Genomic DNA, 23,545 nt, shown 5'->3' with positions numbered 1-23,545 from the left:
TTTGAAAGACAAATTAAATTGAAAGGACTCATTAGATAAACAATATCAATGTTACCATTTAAAAAAAAAAAACTTCCAACCTTAATTTTTAAGTGTAATATAATACTTCTTATTGTTTCAATTTTAGTTTTAAAACTAATTAAGTTTCCGTTTTGTTTTTGTTTTTTTTTAATTTTCTAAATAAGAGGTCATTGAGAAATAATGGTGCGGATTCGTGGAGCTGTCATGCAGGAGTGATTGCAATTAAAATGTAATTAAATCTTTCAGTTTAACGTCCCACAATTATGTCCATTAGGCTAAGGAAGACGATGATTAAGGCAAGTGAATAATTATGGAAGAATTTGGTGGAATGAGAATGTGGGAGGAAACGGGAGTACCTCGAGAAAACCCACGAACAGGATGTTGTCCATCACAAACTTACTTGACGGGCATGGGCGGCGATTAGGGGGGGCAAAGGGGGGCAGTTGCCCCCACTTTTTTATGTACCCCTTTATGTATATAGTTTCATTTGGAAATGTAAAGTTTTTGTATGCATTACTGGTTCATAGAAAAAATGGTGCCGTTGCGTGAGTACATGATGGTTATTCTCCCGCGGAGTTAAGAAAGCTGCAGAAATTACGTTTTAATTGTCACGGAAAACAACCCAAAAATTAACCTATTGGAACACAACAATTCCAGCATACATTCACATCTTACAAGGATTCAATATATTAATCAGCCGCTTTGAATTTTAAGATGTTCTTAAGCAAGAAATCAAATATCTGTTTAAGGATACAAAGCGCTAGTACGTACTTGCGTTGGTCTTGTCAATTTACTTAATAAAATATGAAATACGATATACGGTATTTTAACAAAAAAAGAAAGTATCCTATTAGTTATACAACCTTCCGTCAAGTCGTGTCCCCCCACTTTTAACGTCCAATCGCCGCCACTGTTGACGGGGAATCGAATTAGGGAACCCACGCACCGGAGATAAGCGCTCTAGTAATTCCAATTGGTTGTTGAATCGTATACAATTTTCTTTGGCAAGTAAAACAGTTCATTTAATGCAAAAAAAAAAAAAAAAAAAAAGTAGTGCTACCAGAATCCATTGTAATGCGACATTTAAAGATAGCGTATGTTTGTATGTGAGTATGTTTCAGTATATAAACCATTCACGGCACGACACATGTCTAGGCAGGGGCCTCGAAAAAATATATACGGTGTCCTCCCAGTTCCTAAAAATTACAATGTGCAAAGATAGGCAGAGGGAACGGCCTGACGTCATGCCGCTACCTACAGTCTCCCTACCTTATCAGATCCACTTTTACTCCTGTGTCTAGGGTTTTTTTCAATTACACTCCAGACCCAATCCAGTATATTTGGCGTAACGGTGCCAATTGAATCGTTGATTCTTGTTTTTAGCTGGCTCTCATTACCGATCAAGGCAGTTAATATTGTTTCTCATTAAAAAAAAAAAAAAAAAAAAAAAAAACTCATGAAGGGAAAACTCAATGGTGTGAAACGCACTGACATGCAAAATCACTTCAGCTTTTTTGTGTGTCATAGTGCAGTTGATTCTGTTAACACTACATTTGTTTTTGTACTGAATAAATAATTTGAGTTGTATCACTTAACCACTTTAGTGCTATTACTCTCGCACAGTACCCATACGAATGCCACTACTTTTTCTTGAAGACTGTACTTACATTATATAAATATTAATAACTTTTTTTTTTTTTTTTACCTGTACATTTTCGCAATCGGTTTCCTCATTCTTGTAAGAATGGTTGCTAGCAACAACGAAAGAAGTAATACATTCTGCAACTTATTTTCACAAATTTTTGACGCTTTTTTGTAAGAATATCTCAAACACTTAGAACACAATGCTTATAAATTTACTGATCACACGCATCGTATAAACATATTACTATAGCCGTCTAGTAAACTGAATATTACAAACGGACGTGAGTTCAGGACATACAATGTTTGGATTTATGAGTTATAAAAAAATATTTTACACATATTTATCGTTTTTTTTCTGATTTGAATTTAATTCCATCATATTATTTTCTGCTCTCAGTTCTTAAAGAAAACATTTAAAACGTGCTTCTAAAGAAAAATGTATTCCTTTGTTATATGTTAAACGATTCGGTTTCTTACACTATAACCATGAAATAGAAATAAAGATTGTTTAACTAGAATTATAAGACATTTGTTGTTTTATGAAAGAAAATATTTGTAAGACAGACAATGACAGATGAATATTTGTAAGACAGACAATGACAGTTGAATATTTGTAAGACAGACAATGACAGATGAATATTTGTAAAACAGAAATGACAGATGAATATTTGTAAGACAGTCCATGACAGTTTAATATTTGTAAAACAGACAATGACAGATGAATATTTGAAGACAGACAATAACAGATGAATATTTGTAAGACAGACAATGACAGATGAATATTTGTAAGACAGACAATGACAGATGAATATTTGTAAAACAGAAATGACAGATGAATATTTGTAAGACAGTCCATGACAGTTTAATATTTGTAAAACAGACAATGACAGATGAATATTTGAAGACAGACAATGACAGATGAATATTTGTAAAAACAGACAATGACAGTTGAATATTTGTAAGACAGACAATGGCAGATGAATATTTGTAAGACAGACAATGACAGATGAATATTTGTAAAACAGAAATGACAGATGAATATTTGTAAGACAGTCCATGACAGTTTAATATTTGTAAAACAGACAATGACAGATGAATATTTGAAGACAGACAATGACAGATGAATATTTGTAAAAACAGACAATGACAGTTGAATATTTGTAAGACAGACAATGACAGATGAATATTTGTAAAACAGACAATGACAGATGAATATTTGTAAAACAGACAATGACAGATGAATATTTGTAAGACAGACAATGACAGATGAATATTTGTAAAACAGACAATGACAGATGAATATTTGTAAGACAGACAATGACAGATGAATATTTGTAAAACAGACAATGACAGATGAATATTTGTAAAACAGACAATGACAGATGAATATTTGTAAAACAGACAATGACAGATGAATATTTGTAAAACAGACAATGACAGATGAATATTTGTAAGACAGACAATGACAGATGAATATTTGTAAAACAGACAATGACAGATGAATATTTGTAAGACAGACAATGACAGATGAATATTTGTAAAACAGACAATGACAGATGAATATTTCTAAGACAGACAATGACAGATGAATATTTGTAAAATAGACAATGACAGATGAATATTTCTAAGACAGACAATGACAGATGAATATTTGTAAAATAGACAATGACAGATGAATATTTCTAAGACAGACAATGACAGATGAATATTTGTAAAACAGACAATGACAGATGAATATTTCTAAGACAGACAATGACAGATGAATATTTCTAAGACAGACAATGACAGATGAATATTTGTAAAACAGACAATGACAGATGAATATTTCTAAGACAGACAATGACAGATGAATATTTGTAAAATAGACAATGACAGATGAATATTTCTAAGACAGACAATGACAGATGAATATTTGTAAAACAGACAATGACAGATGAATATTTCTAAGACAGACAATGACAGATGAATATTTGTAAAACAGACAATGACAGATGAATATTTGTAAAACAGACAATGACAGATGAATATTTCTAAGACAGACAATGACAGATGAATATTTGTAAAACAGACAATGACAGATGAATATTTCTAAGACAGACAATGACAGATGAATATTTGTAAAACAGACAATGACAGATGAATATTTGTAAAACAGACAATGACAGATGAATATTTCTAAGACAGACAATGACAGATGAATATTTCTAAGACAGACAATGACAGATGAATATTTGTAAAACAGACAATGACAGATGAATATTTCTAAGACAGACAATGACAGATGAATATTTGTAAAACAGACAATGACAGATGAATATTTCTAAGACAGACAATGACAGATGAATATTTGTAAAACAGACAATGACAGATGAATATTTGTAAAACAGACAATGACAGATGAATATTTGTAAGACAGACAATGACAGATGAATATTTGTAAAACAGACAATGACAGATGAATATTTGTAAGACAGACAATGACAGATGAATATTTGTAAAACAGACAATGACAGATGAATATTTGTAAAACAGACAATGACAGATGAATATTTGTAAAACAGACAATGACAGATGAATATTTGTAAAACAGACAATGACAGATGAATATTTGTAAGACAGACAATGACAGATGAATATTTGTAAAACAGACAATGACAGATGAATATTTGTAAGACAGACAATGACAGATGAATATTTGTAAAACAGACAATGACAGATGAATATTTCTAAGACAGACAATGACAGATGAATATTTGTAAAATAGACAATGACAGATGAATATTTCTAAGACAGACAATGACAGATGAATATTTGTAAAACAGACAATGACAGATGAATATTTCTAAGACAGACAATGACAGATGAATATTTGTAAAACAGACAATGACAGATGAATATTTCTAAGACAGACAATGACAGATGAATATTTGTAAAACAGACAATGACAGATGAATATTTGTAAGACAGACAATGACAGATGAATATTTGTAAAACAGACAATGACAGATGAATATTTCTAAGACAGACAATGACAGATGAATATTTGTAAAATAGACAATGACAGTTGAATATTTGTAAAACAGACAATGACAGATGAATATTTGTAAAACAGACAATGACAGATGAATATTTGTAAGACAGATAATAACAGATGAATATTTGTAAGACAGACAATGACAGATGAAAATTCAGTAGTCGAGCAGAGCGCTAACTTCTGATTTGGTAGTTTTCAAGTTCGATCCGATTTCATATATAAGTTTGTAATGGACATAGTTTGTAGTGCCCATAGGCGTTGACGTTTCCTTCAACATTATCATTTCACCAGTTTTTTCAATCATTCACTTTCATTGAGGTAACTGTAAAGACTTGACTTCGTAACAGTAACTACATATGAAGCAACGGTTCCGAATGTTCGACTCGGGGGTAATTTCATCTTTAAAGATGATGATCCTGGGAAATGAGCAATATTGTTGACGAAAATTCACGTCTAACGTGTGAGAGATAACTCCCGTGGTGAGAGTTTATCCAAATACACGAGAAAAAAAATCAACTAATGGGTGCCTCTTGAACTTAGTCCAATAGAAAACCAGCGTCACCTAGAGGTACGTTCTTCCTTGATCCGCCAAAATTCCTTAACTTTATTTGTTGATCTCGTAGTTATATACAGGGTGTTTCTAAAAACACCGACAACGTTTGGGAGATTTTTCCTGGCACCAAGATATGACAAAATGTACGACCAACCTCGGTGCACAAAAACTTCCTTTCGGAGTTACTGGCTGCCGAAAACATGAAAAGAAAATTAACTTTAAAGATCCATAACTCCGAAACTACGGAATGTACCGTAGTCGGGTCAAGACTTCACTTAGGAACTAGTATGTACCCTATCCAAATATCCAAGTTTCAGGATCCTAAGGTACTCATGCAACAATTTTTGTAGTGGGACTTTTGCTATGGGTACATAATTTGAAGTACTTACCAACTATCTCTATAGAAATTGTTGCGGAAGTACCGCAGGATTCTGAAACTTGGATATTTGGATAGGGTACATTCTGGTTTCTAAGTGAAGTCTTGACCCGACTACGGTAAGTCCCATAGTTTTAGAGCTATGGACCTCTAAAGTTCATTTTTCCCATGTTTTCGGCAGCCAATAACTCCGAAAGGAAGCATTTGTGCACCGAGGTTTGTCTATACTTTTCGTTTTATCTTGGTGCCAGGAATCACCTCCCAAACTTTGTCGGTGTTGTTTTGAAACGCCCTGTATGTTGAAGAACAGATTTTGTAGATGACAAACAAGGGAAAGTTCCCTAACAGCAAACTAGCATTAGAGTGGGGAGAATAAGCTTTAATGAATAGACTAGTACATTTATATCAAAACGATTCTGAGATATGGAGATCTTAATATAATAACGACAACCCCCAACTCGTTTTCTTCCCTATGTGATCAAAGATTTAAAAAGCCTGAAATACGAAGTTAGTTATTTCAAATGCAAACACCCTCCACCTATTACTACGGCAATATTTGAGATTCCTCATGTGCCTCTGGTCATAGCATTCGTCTGAATTTCAAGTCTCATACGAAATTCAAATTCATCATATAGGCGTCGTAATGAACCACTCCGCCCGTTATTTTTCTTTAAGTCAAGTATGAAAGAAACGTCTGATGCCGATTGTCATCTCTCTAAATCTAAGTCACTCTGAGATATGAGCATCTTAGCGTAATGTTTTTTTTTATTAAATTTTTAATTTTTTGTTAATTTAGTATATTAAGAAGTAAAGTCTTAGTGTAGACGAAGAAGAAATTGAAAACTTTTTATATGATAATTTCACAAGTCTTTTTCCTACATGAGAATTGTGTTTTGAAAGTTTGATAAATGAAACGTTACACTTAGATAATAAACAGTGATTTATTTTTTTTTTTCTTTTAAGTATATGAAAAAAAAATATTACAGGTACAAACATTTACTAAAGAAAGATTTCAACACAATATTCATTCAGTTCCACAAAAAATTTTATTTGTCTAAATTATTAATTCAATTATCATCACATTAGGAATCTTTCCATGCCTTTTTCTTACTTTTAAGTCAAATGAAAATGCTGAAACATGTATTTAAATATTTTAAATATGTTTTAAATATTAAACTTCATGTCTCATAGATTGAAATTCCAAAATATGAACTTATTATAATAACTCCAACCTTTTCCCCTCGTTCCAAGTAGTATCTTACGTCGCAAATCTTACGTACTGTCCACATTTCAACTTTCTGGCACAATCAGTTTGCTCTAGGAAATGATCTTGATGAGGAAGAAGAAGAAAATGTCTGAGCGACAGTTGTATTGTGTTCCTAATCTTGTGTTATCTTGTGTATCAACTAGTGCTCCAATTTGGTTTATTTGTGCAATAGTAAGTCCTTCAGATTAACTTGAATCCAGATGTGTATTTACCGTGTAGCACAAGTGCAAAGTAAAAAAAAAAAAAAAAAAAAAAAGCATTATCTTCTTTCAAATGTAAATAAACAGTGTTGCTAGCTGTAAATTGAAACTTGTAGGGGCACAGAAGCAATTACCGTATTCTCGCGTGTATAAGCCGCACTTTTTTTCACGAAAAAGCAAACGAAAATGTAGGGTGCGGCTTATACACGCGAATGATTTAAAATGGTTTAAAGACAATTACGGTATTAATTTTTTGCGTTTGTTGTACGGTATTTACCATACATCACAAGAAACACGTATAGAAAACAAATCCACAAAGCCACAATCAGATGAAACAACAATTCAATACAGGAAAAAACACGTTAACTCAAATACCGCTATTGTTGATTTGAATCAACAATTACCGGTAAACGAACAAAAGATTTTTTAAAAGCGGAAGTAAAGTTAAATTTTAAGGATGCGGCTTATACATGAGTGCGGCTTATACACGCGAGAATACGGTATTATGAAATATCGAACTATAAAGATAAAAGTCAGAGTCTGAATTCTGCTAACATGTTAGCTCTGTATCACTTCAGGAAATTAAAGCGTAATGCTGTGATTGTGCAAACTTCTGTCATTTAAAATGTGCCAAGTTGGTGGAATTTGATCTTTAATATCTACAGTAAAATCCTTTGAAGAATCTTGGCGTTGTAATAAATTTACTAAATCTCGTACAAGTATCATCAGGCCCGTATCTAGGGGGGTCTAGGGGGGCCGGGCCTCCCCTAAATTTTTGCTGGTCCCCCTAAAATTTTCACGGTAGGCTTGCAAATGAACTATAATATGGTGATAAACTATAATATGGTTGGATCGGGCTCCCCCTAACTTCAGCCGGCCCCCCTACATTTTTGGGCCTGAGTAGCATGCAATTGGAGCGGTGTTCAATCGGATTCCCAACATATGTAAATGTATTAAATTTAAGTAAGAAATTAAGATATAATTTGTTAAGTTAAGCAAATCTCAGATCGAAATTAGAAATACATGTGAATTGCGGAACTCTCTTGACCTGGTCCATTTAAAATTAGATGACAATTTGGAACATATAGGATAAAAAAGGACAAAAAATCAGTGAATATTTAATTGTGCTTGAACGTTTAAAGCAGGAAAATATAAACCTAATAAAATGTAACTTTGTGATGTAAAAATGAATCTAGATGCACTGAGTCAATAGGGAATGGTAATACATTTGTAAATTTTGGGATTCCCGGAAAGTTTACACGAAAATATCCTTGAAGTTATCAAAAATGTAGGTTGTTCTTGGTTATTAATATCAGTGAAGATATGATAGACGTATGTAATAGAATGAAAAAAAAAAATACCTCGCCAAAAATCAAGTGAAAATATAGTAAAGTTTGATAAGTCGTTCACATAAGGAGATATCTTTACAGGCCTGAAACCAGCCACAGAGGTTTGGTGGACCATAAATATGTTAGGGGGGCCAAGTCATCAAAAATTCTCTTACAAATATCTAAATTGTTTTTTGTATTGAGGTCTGGAAGGACTACGGAAAGTTTAGGGCGGCCAGGCCCCCCTAGCCCCCTCGAATTGCGGGTCTGCGTCTTTACAAAAGAGGAAAGTGAAAACGAAGTCTAAATACCGTTCATTTGGGTTATATTGTAAGTGAAACTAAATATTCTAAACATAAATCAGTATATTAATTTCTACAAAGAGTATATTTTTGGACAACATAAGAAACTTTAACTCGAGAAGCATTATGCATGTTTATGGGATGAAGAGTCAGGTAATATCACGTCTAAGCCAAGGGCAAGATGATCGAAATGTCTTAAATTCTTAAAACGTTAGATGATGTATACGCTTTGTAATATAACATTGCTTTTCACAGTGTCACTAAATGATATTAATGTTTATTATCAAAATGTGAGTGGCATAAATACCAAATAATACAATTTTGATTTAATTATATTAACAGAAAATGGTCAGATGATAATATATTTAACAGTGAATTTATCGATGAAAAATATATTGTTTTTTTGTAAAATTAGAACAACCCACATTATGGTTTATTTTTTGTTTAATTATGCTTTATTTTTTAAATTATGCTTTATTGTTAATTTCATTGTTTTACATTAATCGTGTATAATGTGTAATATTTACTATAAATTAAATATTCTAAATTTCTTGATCTGTTTATTAATATTTTTATGCAACCAGTTTTTTTCACATTTAATGAACTTTCTACTTAATACACTTGTAAAGAGATATGCTTTATTCGCGTCAGTTTTTTACTATCACTTGTGTACGCCTTAGAGGTGCATATAAACAGACAGGGAAAGTAAAAGATATTATCGCAGGGGCGGATCCAGGACGGACTTCTGGAGGGGGCGGTGGGTTCTAATACTGCTACTTAGAGCTACTTTTAAGAGCTCCAAACTCTGGGATTGGTTTTTATTTATATGTAAAATAAGGAAGTTTCCTCTTCTGCGGGGGGCGATCGCCCCCCCCCCCCCACTGAATCCGTCCCTGCCGTAAAGTACATAAAGTGCTCAAGTTCAAGAGGTACACATAACAATATAGTGTGGAGTTCTTGTGCACTTTTTGTGCATTTCGAATCATCTTACATAATTGCGCAGTTACACTTAGAAGAAAACTATTGTTTATTCATTGTTGGCGGAAAGTTTTCTTCTTCTTTTTCTTGTTTCTTTTCTCCAGAAATAAAAATAAGCGTTCCATTGTTGCATTGTTATGTTCTCAAAGATTTTATATTGTAAATATTGGTTTTAAAAATATTAATACTGTATGTTAAACTTGAAGTTAAACAATATTTTCCAAGAATCGTGCTATATAATTTAAATTGCTTTATGCTTTATTTTCTAAAATTATGCTTTGTTATGCTTTTAAAATTAGTTTCTTCTGGACCCTTAGACAACCACAACCATGTTCAAGGTACCACCATATGTGTAAATTGCTATTATGCTTTGCATGTTTTTGGCTTGCCCTAAGAGGAGGAGGGATGTACTCATTGCCGTTCTGGATAAGCAACAAACTGAAATTGTAGAAACTATAGCGCGTCCAGTAAGAGAACGTCTCTGACAGCTCGCAGTGACATTGCCACTACTCGCGTGTCAAGGTTTTTTCGGTGCAACTGTAGTAGCAATTTAATTAATGGTATAAGACAGAGTGATCGTGGTTAGTAACACTGGCATCAAAGTAGGGGCTGCAATGTCCCACCGCATGTGGTAAGAAACGTCAGAGACCATCTTTTGTTGGCCGTGTTATAGCATTGACAATGTTGAAACAATGTGTATTAAAATATTGTCAGAAAGACAGGTTTTTTATTGTTCCAATGGTAAATTATCCACCAAAGACCAAGTTGGAAAAGTATACTAAATATTATCGATTAATGAAAAATATTATAGTTACCATCAGTCATTATCAGGTATTAATTGTGAGTGATTTTTAATCTTCCTGAAATCAATAATAATAATAATAATACTGTTCTATTATGAAACGGCAATATTTGCATTGCTTTTGTGATTTTTTTTTTAAATCTTATTATGATTTGAAATCGGTAAACACCATTAAGAGCCTGACTTACTAAAGATAATAGAAAATTTACCATTTTTCTTTTGCTTGTTTATTCATAAGTGAAAAAGAGATAATGAAATGCAACTTACCACAATCATAGATAATGTTATTCTACAATAGAAAATATGAACCTGAAGAAATTTTAATGTTGCCATCCACAGAAATTACAGTGTTGCCAGAATAACATTTCCCCCAAAATCTAAGTTAAGGTAGAAACTAACTAGCCGAGAAGGAATTTATTTCCATTTCTTTATTTACCAAATTAGAAGAACTACATGACTAATTATTTTATTTTTATTTATTATCACATACTTCTAGGTTTTAAATAATTTGGAGGTTAAAAAAATAAAATAAAATAAAATAAAATAAAATAAAAATAAAATAAAATAAAATAAAATAAAATAAAATAAAATAAAATAAAATAAAATAAAATAAAATAAAATAAAATAAAAATAAAATAAAATAAAATAAAATAAAATAAAATAAAAAATAAAATGACTGTACTTTATACAACTAATAATATGATCTATGATCTTTTAAGTTCAATTTCCGTTTGCACTAAAAAGCAGCGAAGTACTAATTTACAAATGATGAAAAAGAACCAGTTTGAAATGTAGAAATTATGTTGAAATAGAGATGAAGTACTATTAATACACTCCGAACCACCGTTAGTAACAGACGTCGTTCTGACGGCTATCTCTGCCTCGAATTTCTGAATAAGTACCTGGACTTCTCTTACATATGAAATAAGGCATGAAATATTGAGAAATGGATAGGAAGAAAGGTCGTGTGTGGCAATGTTACGTGGAAAATTATAAAGCATCTTGTATAAGTTAGTATATTGCATTTATTGTGGACATAAATATGTATGCGCAAATGTTGACAAAATGGTGAGACATGTGTTTCCTGGCAGTTACCCAACCTAATTTGTTTATAACATTTAAAAATTTAATATGTTTATAATATCAAGCTTAGAATAGTAGTAGTAGGGTCAAGTTTAGAATATCCACTAACATATAAATTTAAAGTGTTTAGCGGTGTAAAACTATGCGGACTTCCTTTAACATACTTCATCATGTTTTTTTTCAACATAGGTCTATTTAGGGATGCGCACGAGACGAGTCGAGACAGAATTTTCCTGACAAAATTCGAGTCGAGACACAGCTCTTCCAATAGAGAAATATACATTTTTCGAGTCGAGACATCACTTTCACAGCACATTTTCGAGACGAGACAGTCTCAAATTTTGTCTCGTGCGCATCCCTAGGCCTATTTACTCCCATAAAACATATTGTAATTAGATATACATTTATGCGTACTCTCTAAATATAGTATTAATAAAAATAACATAATACTGATCAGAATATACATTTTAAAGAATCATCTGGAAACAACAGTAATAAATATACTGTGATTAAAAAAAAAACGAATTTAACTTTCAAATCATAATATAGTAGTATAATACAATGCAATGTCCTTTGTATTTGTACATAAATTCCCGGAATATTCCCATTTTTGGAAATCTTCCCGGGAATATTCCCAAAAATATCTTCCCGTAAATTTGCCTATCACTAATTTGCGACCAACGATCAAAGGGGAAACTTTCGTACGCAACTGGTTGGCTACGCGCCCAGCTTCATTCTATGAGCAAGGCATCAAAAACCTACCAAAACGTCGGGGAAAATATATCCGTAAACGCGTAGAGTGTGTACAAAATTACTTTGTGACAATGTCTCTGTTTCCTACAATATATATATATTGTTTCAACACAAGGCTCGTTTATATTTGATCCTCCCTCGTATTATCTCTACAGATGGAGTGCGTCAGTGGTTGTGGGTCACGTGGGTCAAAATTTGTAAGTGGGCCAGTGGATCATTGTTTAGAGTTGATAATGTGGGTTTAGGTGGGTACTGGGTCTTAGTGGATTTCAGTGGGTCATTCAATAAACGTAAACTGTTTAAAATCCTCCTAGTGGTACAGTGGAACTTGGATAATTCGAAAGTCAAGGGACCAGTAGAGAAATTTGAATTATACAAAAATTCGAATTAGAAAGGTTTTTGTAAATGGTTGAAATAAACACTCAAACTTCAGGTTTCAACATAAAGACCATTATTGGAGCTAATAATAAGTGTTTTAAGTACCATGCACTCATTGTAAAACTAGAAAAAACATAGGTTAATGCAATATGAAGTAAAATACTTTACTGTAATACGTATGTACATACACTAGCACTGTATTATACATGAACATTGAAAAAATCATAAAAACAGAAAAGAATATTACTCTATTAATAGACAAATAACTGTCATGAGACTCAAAAAAATCAACATTTTTCAAAAAAAAAAAATGCTGAGATATTTGCTTGTTTCCTAGAAAGTTTGTTTCGTTCTTTGAAACCATCCAGCCACCCGGTGTTAGCTTTAAAATTAGTTTTCCCCAGTTCTGAAGCAAATTGTTCGGCCTTTACTCTTAAAAGGGGTCCACTCACAGGAATCATCTTATCTCTTGTTTGTCATCATACACGAGTTCGCGAGTTCACACAACACAGACGAAATCACAAATGTCGAAACGAATCACAGTACGTATCTTCATTCGTTCCTTGGAAAATCCGACCCGATGACTTGACCTCCTTTTAGATTTACACGGCAAAAACTTCGAATTATCCAGATTATAATTCGAATTAACCATGATTTTTTTAAGCATTGTTTGTATATAAAATTCTAGGGACCAAGAGAAAAATTCGAAATAAAGAAGTTTTCGAATTACAGAAGTTCGAATTGTCCAGGTTCCACTGTATAAGATTATGCAATGGCAAATTTATTGTTATTTCCACCTGTATTGTTTATATCTCACATCAGAATTTAAAGAAGACCTTCAAATTGAAAAATCATTGGACGACACAAAGGCAGAAGAGGGTGTAGTCAGTTTTGATACAACTACCGATGTGACGTCCCTCTTGTAAATCTTGGAGCCACCACTGGTTGGTTGGGATAGCTAATCAATATATATCCATAATGTGTTCCTGTCTCTTGGTTATTTGACTAAAAACAATGTAACCAATCTATAGAGTAGGTGGAGCTGACCTTTCGTGAAGGTTTCGCTATTGTCTTATGCGATGCGCTTAAATTAGGTCGTAAGACCGGAAGTTCATGTTCTGATGAAAATCAACTTACAGTCAACAGTAACGTTCCGCCAGCAAAAAGAAAAAATATATATATTTTAATATTCTAGGTTACTTAGCAACCAACAATTATAATGCGAAAACACATAATGTCATAGCTAATGTATGTGCAGAGTAATTCATATCTTCAAGACAGGTGCGTGATTCTTGGCATGTGAGCTGTTACAACACAGTGTCCAATCGATCAGTCAAAATAATACGTTACTATACAAAAGGACATATTGTTGTCTTTCTGTACTTGGCAACATTGATATTAGCAAGAAAAGAAAAACTGTGAGCTATTTATTTGACTTGCGTTACTTTCGTAATATATTAGGCTATAATTAACGTCTCTTTAATTGTGATAGTTGACTCAAAAATATTTTTTTTTTCTTTTTTTTTCAAATAAGAGCTACTATTCATACTAATGATAAAAGCGCCTAAGCTTGAATATTTTTTTTTTGCCCGCTTTATATCACTTGCGAATACTGAATATGATAAAACAATTTTTAAACATACCTATCGGTCAATGAGGGTCACGATAAAAATGACCTATAACTTGGGGTACTGATGTAAATACAGTAAAACCTGTCAACTTGGCCACCTCTCTAAGTTGGCCACCTGCTTATCTTGGCCTGGTTCCTCTTGAACTTGTATTTTCCCATAAGGTATTCGTTACATATTACTCTGTAACTTGGCCACCTGTCTATGTTGGAAGTTGGCCGCATTGAAGCAATGTTTACCCTATAATTACAATGATAAATTTACCTGCGTATTTTGGCTACGCAAAATACAGTTTTGTTACTTTTCTTAACTCTTTCGTATTTCCATATGAAAAGCAAATGTTCTTTGTGTCTGGAGAAGAAGAATCATGGATCCCCACGATTTGTTCTTGGAGGCTAATGACCAGAACACTACCCTGATAAACGGGTGGTAAAGGAAGATGTCAATAAGAAAAAGCACGTACAGGAATTCATGAAGTGGTTTTACGTATTTGTTTACCTTGTATGTTTTGGTAAAACCATTAGCTATATCGGCTCCTTTCATATGTGGAGAGCTTTAGTAATTCCGGAAAATTCTCAAGGTTAAAGCTAACCATCTCAATTGTCAACTATTGACACCTAATGGCTTGTTGAAAGGTAGCGGAGGTTTTGAGATCCCTTAAGACTTTCTCAAAACATCTTTTGCTCCGAAAGTAACACTTGTAGCTCATTAACAAGAGACAATACTATACAAGAACTACAAAATTAGAATGTGCATATTTGCAAAAAAAAAAAAAAAAAAAAAAAAAAAAAGTGTAGAATGAAGCACCATAAAATACGTAAAAAACTAACAGAAATAAGTATAGAATGAAGCACCATAAAATAAGTATTTTTTCTAGTACTGTATATTGTTATGATTATATACATTATTTAGAAGTAGCAGTCGTGCCATCTCTTATTAAAATTTTACAATCAAGTAATAGGCTTACTAGAAATCCTATTCTAAAAATACACCAATCACACTTATTTTCTGTAAGTTGGCCACCTGTCTAAGTTGGCCACTTTTCAATGGAACCGATGGTGGCCAACTTAGACAGGTTTCACTGTATGCTAAATATCCGAACGTTGAGATCATTTTTCTTTTGGCCCTCATGGAACGATGTTTTTCGAAAATCATTTCATCGTATTCAGTATTCTCACGTGATATAAAAGCGTAATTAAAAGTTCATTCAAGCGTGGGTACTTTTACCATTGAAATGAACAGTAGTCCTAGGGTTACTAGAGTTTTCGGAGAAAGTAAAAGGAAGATTTTACGCTTTATAATACTGTAATCACATTCATTGCTATTTATAACCGGAGAACATACAGATGGCGCCAAAGATATTATCGGATTTTTCATTATACTTCCCATGTGCAAGACGTAGTTTGGCAATCGCGAACCCCGGAGGTACCGTTACGAAATTACACGAATGCCACAATTTTACCGCCATGGTGGTAATAAGGCGGTATCCGCCGTTTCTCCTCGTCTGAACCGATAGTACCGGCTTGAAACAATCAGCATCGCCATTAAACCGCCACATGGCCGCTTCGTAACCGCCAGTGCCAAGAAAGTAACACAGTGTGTAATGTGTTAATTGTTTTGTGTTAATATTACAGCATGTCAAGTATCAATATAACAGTCCCTGTGTTACTTCAACATCATTTTCTTATTATTTCAACACACAATCTGTGTCATAATTCAAGGTCAGACCACCAGGTTAACACCATTTTTGGTGTTAGTTCGACTCCAGTTCTGTGTTACTACGACACCTATTTCGGTATGGAAATAACTCCGTGTGTAGTGTTGATGTAACAATTTTTCTGTATTGGAAAACCATGTGGTGTGCATGCTTACGCTTACCGAAGATTCTAATTTTAAAATAAGAATAGTAAACTACAGAACACTTCATTTGGAAAATCTTCACAAAAGTCTTTGTCGTCCTCCCAATATTTATTGTGAAGTATTTCTTGATGGTGCGAAACACAACCTTGACCAACATCTTGTTCAAGAATGATAGGAAACTCTTACCTATATCCTTATAATATGTTTGCCTCTTAATCGTGATTCTACTGGTTTTCCGCCATTTTTGGAGCACAGTCCCCGGTCTTGACTGGTGAGCTCTACTGCGGTGTAGAAGTGACACAGTAATACGATGTTGTTTCTCGCTGTTGACATATTTCTTCAGAAACATTATGTAAAACAATTGAAAACATATCGCACAGTTTGCATGTTGAAATTTCGCGTATACCTGGATTTGTTTAAGTATTTCTTTCCACTGCGTTTGTAGCTTCAATCCATTAGCCTTTACAATTAGATATCAACATACTTGGCAATTACGCAGAGAACAACACCGAAAATTTTACACTTGTGTTAATTTAACACATAGGCTGTGTGTCATTTCAACTACTGGCATTTGACACACAACTTCAAATGGAGAGTGAGTTGTTCTAACTACTTGTTTGTCTTATATTTTAACACAATTGTGTTAACTCATAGGCATGTCGTTAAAATAACACAACGATTTTTTACAGTGTAGTCTTTCTGATACAAGATGCAGTATGCACGAATTGAGACAGTGAAGCGAATAGCAGTAAAACTCTAAAAGTAATGAAAGCTATATAAAATATACAAAGCCAATATAGTGTGTCTTGTGATGATGTGATATTAGAAGTAAATCATCATTATTATAATCATCGTAGGTATTCTGCCATTATTGCTGCAACTGAGAAGCTTTCATGCTCCACGGTCTTCCACTAACTTCTTCGTCTTCACATACGATTTTCCTGTTTTGGTATTGGCCTCTTCACTCTCTTTCCTGCCACCATACCCTCTAGCACGTTCTTCATGATACACTTCCTTCTTATACGATTAATTATTTTTTTCAAATTTAACCCATTTGGGACCAACGTTTTGTTCATGCAGAAAAACTGTTTCAAGTGACATATTTGTATACTTTAGTCAAACGGCCCTTGCACTACTGAACTCTCACAAAGGATGATTGACTGTTGTCAGATCACTTGTCTCAAACAGCCCAACCGCGCCAGCAGGAATAACTTACTTTGATATAGGCCTATTGTTCCAAAACCATGTTCCAATAATGGAACAGCGGTCCCAAATCGTTTAAAACGTTAATTTTCTTGAATGTTTGAAGGGAAATTGTAGACATATCCATGTAAACAATTAGATTCTGCAGTAAAATTGATATTTCCTTTGATACTAAACGGTGTGACAAACATCTTGCCATTTGAAGGCGGAGATCCAAGTTCCCTTTAAATTCTGCTAGCAAATGAGAGGCCAGAGGTATTGCCACGTTTACATTGTACACATCCATGTCTATCCCTGCCCAGAGATGGGGTAGGTCAGTGGGTCAAGTTTTCTGAGTGGGTCGTGGGTCAACAGCATGTGACCCACTGTGACCCACTGCGACCCACTACCCACCATGACCCACTGCGGCCCACCGACTCAGTATGATCTACCGACTCACTCTGATCACTGCATTGTAGACAGTATCTTCTGAAGACTGGTAAATTTGTCTTCGTTTTACTTTCAAGACCTTCATTTCCCTTCCTTTTTCATTTGTTTCTGTCTGTTTACCTGAGGTGAGTATATCTAACCAAGTTTAAAATGAACTTCAGGCACTTTTGGATATTGATATTTTTAATTGTAATAATACCAATAGGACTTATACTACTACTTGGCTTTCGAGAATTGTGAGATTTAGAAGAGCTAACTACTGAAAAAATACGTTTTTGAATCACCGTAATATATAAATGATTATATAAAAAATTGAATGTAACTATGTGTGCCTGATCATTACGGTTAAATTGCTAAGTCAAATGAAATTACTTTTGGTATATAGTTAGCCCTTAATCCAAACTGGGATGTTATATTGCTTTCATTATAATGCATAATATCCTAAGGAGGTAGTGAGGATCCGAATTTTTGAGAAAAAAATGAGTATCTCGCAAGCCGTTAAACTTACGGAACTGAAATTCAGTGTATTAACTCTTTATTGAAAATAAACAGAATGTGTCCTATTTTTTTTTTTAATTCTCCTTTATGGGGGGGAGCACTTTCTATATATGGACAATTGGTAGTGAATTGGTTTGTAAAAATGATCGAAAATGATCGATGTTATTTAAGAAAAAAATCAGAAACAAAAAATACAGTGCTTGGCTTCATATATCCCTTTCAAATTTCATCTTTTTTTCCACTGAAAGTATTGATAATTCAACAAGGAAATAATTATATTATGATAATTTAATTGAAATTAATCGTAATTTGGCCCATGGCAAACAGCAATGTGGTAATTGAAAGGGAAGGAGGGAAATTCCCATTCACGTCTGAACACTTTCCAGGAACCTCGTTCCCTTTCGCTTTCTAGACAGGGTAGGGAACTTAGTAATGGCATCAAACCTTCATGTGTAATTACAAAAATTAAATTTATAAACAAATAAGAAATCATCAGTTTATCAGGCTTTAATTGATAATTTATTCACAAGATTCCCTATCGAAGGTGTGGTAGATGAAGTTTCTCTTCTCCATGAGTCGAAATTGCCAACTGACATGGTCAATATGGAAAAGATGTTGTATGGTGATAGAGAGATGATATTTCTTGCTGAGTATTTCTAAACTGACTAAGAAAAATCGTTATCAGACTTAAGTCTAACAAGCAGATTGTCGATGAGGAGTTGCAGAAATCGGATAGAAGTATTATCAATTTCCACGACAGAGTGCGAACGGGGATTTCTCCTTATGAATTTACAGATGACTGATATTAGAAATAGATTAAGTGCTCAAACATTGTCTAACTTGTTGTTCATCAATGCTAATGGCCCATCGCTAGACAAGCTCGAAATAGACGAGCTAGTTATTTCTTGGCTGAAGGATGGACATCATTCCGCTGCGGATGATTTACCACGAAAAAGTTATCAACAGGAAATAAATCCGATTTCAGATTTACGAGTTATGGAAAATGTATACTTGTATTACTAATGGCTTATTTGTGTTATTCAACTTTGTACCTAATTTTTAGTAAGTCTCTTCTTTGCGTTAGGTAAACTACTTTGAATAAATATTCGTAATAATTGCAATTATGCATATTTGTAACTTAAATTTAACGTGGTGTTTTAGTGATTACACAAATTACAATTATGAGCATACTTTATGGAGATGCTCTCACATAGGGTACCCGAGCACCTTTATACATTATGAAAAACTGATTTTTAGTCTTTTGTGAGAAAAATACTGTGAACTGAGAAACCATAACCTTTTCCATATTGTACAGGGGTATTTTCCTGCGAATAGTAGTTTCTTTTTGAATGCGTTGAGAAATTAACACTTGCAAGAATACTCTCTTAGTACAAGTATATTTTAGGCACACACTAATTTCCCCCCACCTCGGACTGTTTCAATTTCCTCACTAACAAACACTTTACCATATTATATCGTAAAGGTAAGTTCCACCGTTATTGTAACAGAGTGTTGCTTGAGCGATAGACTAGAAATTCAAACTCCGATTAGTGACAATTTCACAGTCTTGTTTTATTACAAGTGTAAACTCTTTAGTCAGTACAGAAGAGACCGTGGATCGTGTTCAGAGTTGACGATGGATTTTGGTGAGTCAGAATAGGTCACAGTGGATGAGAGTGGTTCATGGTGGGTGGTGGGTCAGTGGGTCGTGGGTCAAGTTTTCATTGACCCACGCCAACTCTGATCCCTGCCACCTGATCGCGCTGTAGTTTGTCTACTTAGCTATAGCCACACCTCTTTACCACTTGGCAACGTCGCGCCAAAGCTTGCGTTTTATTCGTTTAGCTGAAATGCCAAGATGTTTGTTACAGATTGAACAATATGGTAGTTCTTAAGGTACCATACATAAAGATTTAAGAGGTATGTAGTTTAAATATTTAAGGAGTGTTCAAAATAAATATTTTAACATCAAGAATTAGGCAGTTTCTCTTAACCCATAAAAAGAGATTTGAATGAAAAGGAGGGTATTCTTCGGTTAATCTGATCGTAGTAGCGGTGGAGCATCTAATTCACTTCCAGAAATAATGGAAGAAGAGCAATTTAAAATATTTATTTTTGGTATAATCATACACGAGATCGTATCTCAGCTTGAGCATCGGTGTAAAAAAAAGAAAAAATGAGAAATATTTGTACAACTTTTGAAGCTATTCTCAGAATAAGCACTTTGGATAGTAGTGATGTAATTAATAAATTAATTACGACCTATCCTGATAATCTAATGGAGAAGCTTGTGTGTGTTTTTTTTTTTTTTTTTTTAAATAATAATGTATAAGTCATTATGTAACGCTACTTTTCCGGAACGGACCAAGTCAACAGAAAATAAAGGACAGGAGCACCGACTCTGGCGTGCTCCAGTCCTCGAGCACACCTCAGAACTTTTGTGGGCGTACTCAACACTACACAAAAGAGAAACATGAAAATAAGATAAGGAAACGAAAGAAAGAAGATCGGGAAATTCTAATATGTCGTCGTATTTCTTAAATGATAGTAGGGATTAATTTTTTCGCTAACAAACTTAACTTACTTTATTTTCTTTGAAAATCTATAATTGGAAAGATTCAGAATAGCGTGATTAGTTCTAAGTTAGAAGATTAGAACTCCATAAGCTTCGTAATTGCGCAGTCACACTCTTAGTAAAGAATATATTCCACTGTGAAAAAAAAATCACAATTACCTAAATTGCATTTTTAGGAGGGTAAATTTTCGAAAAATTTCGAAGAAGCCCAGTTACTTAATTAACTCTGGGAGTATCCTAGAACCCTGGTTCTGCACTGTGAATTAGAGCACCGCCCACTTTCAAAACCCGGCGCCTCTCATAAAAGTTATCCATTTCGCCTTCTTAACATGTATAAATTGAAGTTACAATTTCTGTTTTCTCAATTTTGTATTCCATTCACAAGGAACGGACATGAACGTGTCATCCAAACACCCGAATCAAACCTAGTCCATTCGATAAACATAACAAAGATATGTTCATTCACAAAAAATTAGGTGCCATGGACAACGGTGTAACTCCCTGGAGCCCAATAGCCCTGTTAGTATGAAGAAAATCGTAGACTCGCAGTGAAATAGCTGTTACATCAACACTGTTCACTGGAAAGACATGGTTTATAGTTCAAGCTTTCCAGAGATGCTATATATTGGGGTCCATAATGTACTGGAATAGAGAAAATTAGGAGAATGTCGGGAAAATTCCCTCCAGAAATCCCTCATATCAATTTTGGATCCCTCAGGAGTGGCCCCGGGTAAAAGCACACAATCCAAATGTATCGCGAAAAATACTATGAAGGATAAGAAATTTGTGTTTGGTATTGATAGACAGAATAGTTATGAGGGAAAAGTGTGTGTTAGTATACAATTTTCCCACATATCTAATCCGTCTATCAATACAAAACTTGACTAGTAACACTGCGCGCGGGACGGTCTAATTAATGTCAACAATTAGGTATCCATCCGAGGTATCTACCTGACAAGTCAGGGGCGGATCCAGGACGGACTTCTGGAGGGGGGTTGTAATGTTGCTACTTGGAGCTACTTTCAAGAGCTCGAAACTCTGGAATGGGCTTTATTTATATATATAAAATAAGAAAGTTTCATCTTCTGGGTGGGCGACCGCCCCGATCTCCCACCCCCTGGATCCGCCACTGTGATAAGTCTTGAGATCTCTCTACAATGAACGGAGGTACAGAAAAAAAGAAAATTCTTGAATTTTTTTACTTTGTACTGAAATTTGAGACGGAAATTTCGTCACCCAGAAGAAAAAGAAACTAATATGATAAACTACAATCCAACTATATTTGGTCAAAAGTATTATCCCGATATCTTAATTAGTGTTCAAACAGGAATGGATTTTAAAAAGTGGCAACACCTGTGTGTGCAACTTTGGCCACCTGGGTCCGAAAGGGTTAATAAATGATAGTAGAAATACATAAATAAATAAACAAGGAGATCTATAAACAGAAAGAAAGAATGTTCTTTCCTGTCTGTATTTCGTTAATACGTATTTGAATAACATTCAGTAGCAGAGGAGAGCGTCTTCGCGTGCGCACTTTTCTTTAATATTGCAACTGCTAATTACATATAGCAATATCAGTGACTGAAATCTACCATAAAACTTGCAATATTCACATATGTTCTACAAGGAAAATATATATAATTTCTAGTGATTTTAGTCTGGAAGTTCCTGGCAACGCTGGTTTGCGTAGAATATATATGACATTCTATTCAATTTTAGTATGATTTATTCATATACCTAAAATCCATTATACACATTACAAGGTAGTAAGTGGAAAACCTAAGTTGTAATTTTCAGACATTTGTATGCAGATAAGCTATATTCATTATTAAACAGAATTTGAATTTTCAAATATTACAATTCTAACTTCAGAATGTTGAGCTACAATATTATTATTGACGGACGAAAGAAAGGGAGCCATAAGACGACACATACGATTTTATAGAACCTATTCAACTGAACAAAATTATATGTATGAGTGTAAACGACACGCATAGTTTTCGATTAAAAGGAGAAAGACTTTGTAAACCTAAAAATCGATGCTGCACGAGAACCAAGTCACCTATTAAAATGAATATTCTACACCAGTGATCGCCAAACCGTCGATCGCGAGCTACTAGTAGCTCGCGGGAACATTTTCGATTGGCTAACCTTGATTCCTCCACTGTACTGACCAAGGTTGTTATAAAATAGAGGATCTGCCCATACGTATCTTCATGATATGAACTTAAATGAAGTCAGGCGCGGTGGCTCAGTGGTAGAGCGTTCACCTCCAGTGTTTCGGGTCCCTGGTTCGATCCCAGCTCGCGCCGTGTGGACAAACATCATGCTCGTGGGTTTTCTCGGGGTTCTCCCGTTTCCTCCCACTTTCTTCATTTCACTCATCTCTCATCATCACCGTCTCCTTTAGCTAACCGGCATAACTGTGGCATGTAAAACAAAGATTTCACTTAATTTCATTTCAATGAAGCCAAAACACAACCGAGCATCGTCTGATTGGCTACTCTCGTTTCCGCCATGATTGTTGGTTCAAAACATTGCGATCTTAGTGGCGCGGAGCGGGCAGAGTAGGCGTGGCCAAACTGTGACGTATGGCTTCACGATTTTTTTGTATGGGCAGATCCTCTATTTTA

The 23,545-nt window shown here is 34.2% G+C and overlaps 1 protein-coding gene across 1 annotated transcript in view; it reads right to left on the bottom strand.

Moving 5' to 3' along the window:
* The window catches only part of LOC145676221 (uncharacterized), a 118,089-nt gene that overhangs the window by 61,776 nt on the left and 32,768 nt on the right, over positions 1-23,545 (bottom strand). The window lies entirely within an intron of this gene.

This window comes from Thermobia domestica, chromosome 18 (genome assembly GCF_964235325.1).
Source record: "Thermobia domestica chromosome 18, izTheDome1.hap1.1, whole genome shotgun sequence".
In the NCBI taxonomy this organism is placed as follows: Eukaryota; Metazoa; Arthropoda; class Insecta; order Zygentoma; family Lepismatidae; genus Thermobia; species Thermobia domestica.
Note: the sequence above shows the minus strand (reverse complement) of the source record. Positions and strands in the feature narration are given on the sequence as shown.